The sequence below is a fragment of the Macrobrachium nipponense genome, chromosome 2 (genome assembly GCF_015104395.2).
Source record: "Macrobrachium nipponense isolate FS-2020 chromosome 2, ASM1510439v2, whole genome shotgun sequence".
Classification (NCBI taxonomy): domain Eukaryota; kingdom Metazoa; phylum Arthropoda; class Malacostraca; order Decapoda; family Palaemonidae; genus Macrobrachium; species Macrobrachium nipponense.
The window spans coordinates 46,377,248-46,384,099 of record NC_087201.1 but is presented as its reverse complement, the minus strand read 5'-3'; positions in this window follow the sequence as shown (position 1 = coordinate 46,384,099).

Here is a 6,852-nt window from a genome sequence, read left to right as displayed (position 1 = left end):
AGGTCGAATAGACCAACCGCCATCTCAATAGTTTTCTTTTAATGATTGCAGCGACAGTATCAGAAAATACCGCATGGGTTACAGACACAAAGAAAAGGCCTTAAGAAGTGTAATGAGGGATGAGTCACGCCCCTATGACCTCCCGACGAAGGGAAACTGGAAATGTACTGCGAGCCCAAGGCGCCTCCAACCAAGAAGGGGACGGAACTGAAAACGTTCTGCTCTGCCTGTTCCCTTGATAAGAGATAAGACTTGAGAACGCCGTATAACCATGTCCTTACAGCCCTTTAACAGTATCTCGCAACCGCGGACCTTATCATTCAGCATCATACCGACTTACACTGTTAAACGACAAAAGACCTCCAGTAAAAGTTCTCCTTCAGAGCATCGACATAATTATGCAAGGGAAAAAATGTAACAGTAGTTACATCTATTGTACTATTGTACATAGAAACAAATGTACCTACACCCAAAAAAAAAAAAAAAAAAAGCTTCCTGTCTACCCACGAGGAATAAGTATTAAATTTATTATAGAAAAAAATGAAAAGCAACCGTACCGGCGTTGCGAGAGATACGGGGAAACAGGGGTTAGGTTTCGGTCAATGTCCCACCTTCACGAATTTTGCCCGTTCTGTCCTGAATTCAAGTTCTTGCCGTTTTTGTGGTGGTTATCAAGAATTAACCGCATCTATTGAGCATTCCGATGAATCCCCTGCCATTAGTCAAGACTATTTTGGTCATGGTTCATGCAAAACGCCTAAAATTCTCAGTTTTTTTTTTTTCTATCTGTCGGAAAGCCCTGAAATATATGTGAATTTTTCGAACGGTTAATAAAGTTCGTGTGTGTGTGTGTGTGTGTGTGTGTGAATGAGGAAACCATAAAAGATAAAAAGTTCTTTAAAATAAAAGCGAACTAAAAATGAATGAAGGTAAGAATGCCTGAAAATACGTAGGCAGTGTGTGGGGATAAGTTTGAAAATCAGGCTATATTTCCGTCGAGAATCGCAACCTCTGCCACACAATGTAGGAGAGCGAGTGAGAGAGAGAGACATTGTGTGTGTGTGTGAGAGAGAGAGAGAGAGAGAGAGAGAGAGAGAGAGAGAGAGAGAGAGAGTTTCAAGTTGAAATCTGTCGACTGCACGATGTTTTCCCTCGCCAGCCTTTCACGCCGCTGGCAAATAAAATAGCGATGATGACCCTAGTTGAACGATAAGCAGAACTGACTTGGTAAGAGCAGCCACATGTAATTGGCTCAGAAAGACAAAATGAAATCCAACCTATCTAAAAAAAAACTTGAAACATGACTTTTCTTATAACATGATCTTACAGTCAATGAGGATAAGATCGAACACACCACCTTATTTCCGGCTGGGATACTAAAGGAATTGAGAAAAAGGGAGTATAAAGAGATTTCCAAAGCTTTGTAGTAGAGCGAAAATTACGCGGATGGCAGTTAGTCTGAAGAAAGGCAAGACGCGGTGACTATAATAGATTCACATCAACCGTGCATCTGACGTCTAGGCCACTCCCTTAAGACGCTCCTGATTGGTTTATCAACAACCAATCAGGAGCATCGTAAGGGACTGTCCTAAACATCAGATGCACGGTTGATGTGAATCTACTATAGTGAGTCTTACTGGGAGGACGAAATATCTAACAAGAGGCTCAACATGATACTAACCGAAACAGTATCATAGCCACCAAGATGCAGTAGACTCGTATGCAATTCATCTGAAGAAAACAACTTGAATTGCGTAAATAAGGAGAGATTGCCTTTTCTGTCGGTTTTCCTCATTATTGGGTAAAGAACAAGTCTATTCTTATGTCTAAAGGAGGAGGAGGAGGAAATGATATGTAAGACCAAGGTGAACTTCCTTTGCAAAGCAGTTACAGATCTCATTTATTTGCCAATTCAATTATCTTTTGATTATAGCACGTGCCAGAACCATCGCAGTCTTGCACGTTTATTATCGTACTTTATCGTTACCTTTTCTATTTGTTTCTTATTGTGTTCCGCTTTTACAAGCTTATTTAAGGCAGGAGGGATCAGTTTTCTACGTGAAGCAAAATAAATCGAGACTAACGCTTCAGTATGGAAGCCTCTGCCAATGTTTATGCGCGAGGCAGGTTCCCGGGACGCCAGGGATTCTCACGAAATCGGTGGCAATGAAATGGGAAGTATGAATTTAGTATCATGAAGGTTACCAAATTTCGTTTTATTCCCTTCCATTGAATGAGCAGGCCACCGTTTCACGAAGCATCTTTAACCCAAACCTTCGTTTCAGATGAACAAATATCAAACACGTATTAAATTCTGGTGCCTTTGGAACCATTTATGCCTGCTCACTATATGCTTCCCTATTTTTACCTCAACTAAATATGCTCCGCTTATATATCACATCCCCATTGTCTACGCTATTCTTCACGTCCTTATTTTTGCCTTCTTAAAGAATATAAACTCATGATTGAAGACGTCTGGGAAGGAGCACACACTGGTGGCGGGGCCTGGGGAAAGATAGGGGGGAGGGGAGTGATGTAACCCGTGCATAGAGGAGGTTAGGAAAATAGAGCTCGACAGGAGGTCGAAGGGGAAAGATGGAGTGAGATAGCACTCAGGGGTGGAGAGGGGGAGGGTGGTGATGGCAGTGGATGAGAATGAGTCTTGAGATACAGCAACGGAAAAGAGAAGACAGCACTCGGTGAGAATGAACTGAGAAAAGGCACTGAGGGAGAAAGGGGAAGAAAAGACAGGGGGAAATGAGGAGGGGGAAATACCAGAGAACAGGGGTTGGAAGGGAGGCCCATGAAGGGATAGTTCAGTAAAAGACAAACGATAGGACATGATAGGAAATAGGTAACCCTTCCTTTAGAAAGGTTGATAGGTAAATGGTAACCCTTTCTTTAGAAAAGTATATAGGGAATAGGTAACCTTTTCTTTAAGAAGGTTGACAGGAAATATGTAACCCTTCCTTTAGAAAGGTTGATAGGAAATAGGTAACCCTTCCTTTAGAAAGGTTGATAGGAAATAGGTAACCCTTCCTTTAGAAAGGTTGATAGGATATAAATAACTCTTCCTTTAGAAAGGTTGATAGGAAATAAGTAACCCTTTCTTTAGAAAGATTGTTAGGAAATAGGTAACCCATCCTTTAGAAAGGTTGACAGGAAATAGGTAACCCTTCCTTTAGAAAGGTTGATAGGGAATAGGTAACCCTTCCTTTGGGAAGGTTGATAGGAAATAGGAAACCCTTTCTTTTTAAAGGTTGATAGGAAATATGTAACCCTTCCTATAGAAAGGTTGATAGGAAATAGGTAACCCTTCCTTTAGGAAGGTAGACAGGAAATATGTATCCCTTCCTTTAGAAAGGTTGACAGGAAAAAGGTAACCCTTCCTTTAGAAAAGTTGATAGGGAATAGGTAACCCTTCCTTTGGGAAGGTTGATAGGAAATAGGAAACCCTTTCTTTTTAAAGGTTGATAGGAAATATGTAACCCTTCCTTTAGAAAGGTTGATAGGAAAAAGGTAACCCTTACTTTAGAAAGGTTGATAGGAAATATGTAACCCATCCTTTAGGAAGGTAGACAGGAAATATGTAACCCTTCCTTTAGAAAGGTTGACTTGAACTAGGTAACCCTTCCTTTAGGAAGATTGATAGGAAATAGATAACCCTTCCTTTAGGAAGGTAGACAGGAAATATGCATCCCTTCCTTTAGAAAGGTTAATTGGAAATAGGAAACCCTTTCTTTTTAAAGGTTGACAGGAAATAGGTAACCCATCCTTTAGAAAGGTTGACAGGAAATAGGTAACCCTTCCTTTGAAAGGTTGACAGGAAATAGGTAACCCTTCCTTTTAAAAGGTTGACAGGAAATATGTAACCCTTCCTTCAGAAAGGTTGATAGGAAACAGGTTACCCTTCCTTTAGAAAGGTTAATAGGAAATAGGTAACCCTTCCTTTAGAAAGGTTGATAGGAAATAGGTAACCCTTTCTTTTTAAAGGCTGACAGGAAATAGGTAACCCTTCCTTTAGAAAGTTTGATAGGAAATAGGTAACCCTTTCTTTTTAAAGGCTGACAGGAAACAGGTTACCCTCCCTTTAGAAAGGTTGATAGGAAATGGGTAACCCTTTCTTTTTAAAGGCTGACAGGAAATAGGTAATCCTTCCTTTAGAAAGTTTGATAAAATAGGTAACCCTTCCTTTTTAAAGGTTAACAAGAAATAGGTAACCCTTCCTTTAAAAAAGTTGACAGGAAATAGGTAACCCTTCCTTTAGAAAGGTTGACGGGAAATAGGGAATCCTTCCTTTAGAAAAGTATTCGGAAGAGGAAACGGCACTGAATGGGGCTGGAAGAGAGCGAGCACTCAGCAGCTCTAGAGACAATGTGAGGAGCCGAGTGGGAAATGTCTCACGAGACCTCAAAGAAGCCCCAAAATATCCTGCAGGTGGAAATATCCGCCATAAACGACATTATCCTGCAGGTGGAAATATCCGCCATAAACGACATGAAGTGGAAATAGCTTCATGGGAGGCACGTGGAAAAAGTAAGCAGAAAGTAAGAAGGCATCATTTTGAGTGTGTCTCCATAAAGGCGATTGACGCTTGTCTTCCGCATTGGGCAAACGCCCTTGTGGCACCTTTTCCACCGGGCGTCATGATGACAGGTGCCGAGACTGGGTATTATCTTTAGCCACGGGAGGATAATTATGTTTGTTGCCATTTCATATGCATGGATTTTCCCCGGTCTGTACAGATTGTCATAATAATAAGCAGCAGTGGTATTCCTGTCAGCAGGATAAAAACCCGTTACTGTGACAACTAATAATGATAATAATCATACCACTTAAAAATCTATGCAGCTTTGTCGACAAAAAAGGATGACCAAACCATGTTAATTAATATGTGATCTATCTGACTTGTTGCAAATAAAACCCTTGTTAATAAAAGTTAACCAATGTATGCAGCGTGCACACTTATGCAGATACCCGTAACATGAAGTGTACCTGTACATGTGGCAACCAGAGAGAGATGCTCTAAAAAGTAACAAACTGAAACAAACTAATAAATAACTAAGCGGATGAAGCCGCACAAAATGAGAGCCTTCATTTCCTTCCTCCCGTCCTGTCATCCTTTCTTTCCTTTGTGAGATGTCGTTTGGTGCAACGATCAAAAATAAACCGACGCTTGGCACTGAATTGCCATGAGACTCCAAACTAGCTCATGGCAAAGCATGCAGAGATGCAATTAATAATTTGTTTTCCCCTCCAAAAATAAACGCATTCTATTTCTGTCTGATCTCAGCTAATTCTTAGAAACAAGACAAGTGGGATCTGAGACGCTTGTATGGTGCTTGTTTATTCAAGCGTTTCTTAGTCTCGCACGCAAGATAAATATAAATATGAACAAAATATACATAGATATGGATATGAAAATAATTAGTCAGCTACAGAGAGAGAGACACACACACTGATAGATAGACAAATAAGGAAGGAAATCTAAGTCTTGTAGGCATACAACATAATGAAATTAGCGTCTCTTCTCATTCTAAATTCTATGTTGCCTTTCAGAATAATAGGGAACTTAAAATGACTTTTTATTATGAAATAAAACTTGAACTCTTTGAATGACGTTGAGATAGACCTTGCACGAGATGGTACGGAGGACGAAACATTTGTCAGAAGAAAGCGAAACATGTTTACAACTTTTAAACGTTTATTTCTTTTTATGCCAAAAACAATTCTTGTCATTGATAGAGGTTTATGACTTATTTTTACTATATTTTTAGATTAGCTGACTTATTGAAGAATTTTTCCATGATACTTGAAGGAAAAAATAATGGATGTTATTTTTAACGTGATAAGACCACATCCCTTTCTTTGCAGTCTTTGCCGCATAAACTTGCACGGTAAAGTGATATATAAGTTATCATTTTGCCTTTAATATTTATAGTAGAGGTTAAAGCAGAATGATTTTATAAGACCTCTGCGAAATGACCTGCATAAACTCAGGGAGAGAGTTAACCTCTGTATAAAGTCTATTTTAGATTAACCCTCTAATTGCAAGACCGCACATCTAACGTCAATCCTCTGCGGTATGTCAAACCAGATCCTTCATAACACTATTTCAGCATTATGCGTACAGTTCGTAACTTTATAAGACAAAGTGCAGTAATAACAATAAAAACAGGGACTCTAGTCTAACTAATAAATGCCAGTGTTGATTTTCATACAAGTATCAACATCAATGGTAAAAGTCAAAATTGCGTTAATGTCATGTTCAGTTTTTCCTTGCCGATAATAATAAGGAAAAAGAATTACGACAAATATAGAGATAATGTTAATATAACAGGACTAACGAATAATATTATGAAGTTAGAAATATAATATTAAAAATTTCAACGAAATTAATAGTAACCTATAATCATGGTAATGATTATTTACTACACAGGTGCTTGGCTTGGTTAGTCGCCAAGTGACAAAATTAGATATGCAGTAACGGAAATAATTTTCATTGATTGATGAGCATTTACATTAACAAGCTTATTTATTTATGCATGTATATTCGTACATTTATTTCTTAAATATATATATATATATATATATATATATATATATATATAATATATATATATATATATATATATATATATATATTATATATATATATATATATATATATATATATATATATATATATATACATATATATATACATATATATATATATATATATATATATATATATATATATATATATATATATATATTTATGTGTGTGTGTGCAATACCTCAGTGGCTGTTTGAATACCACTGGTGGTGAAACACTTGCCAGTTATAATTCCCCTTGGGTGTAAGTTTATT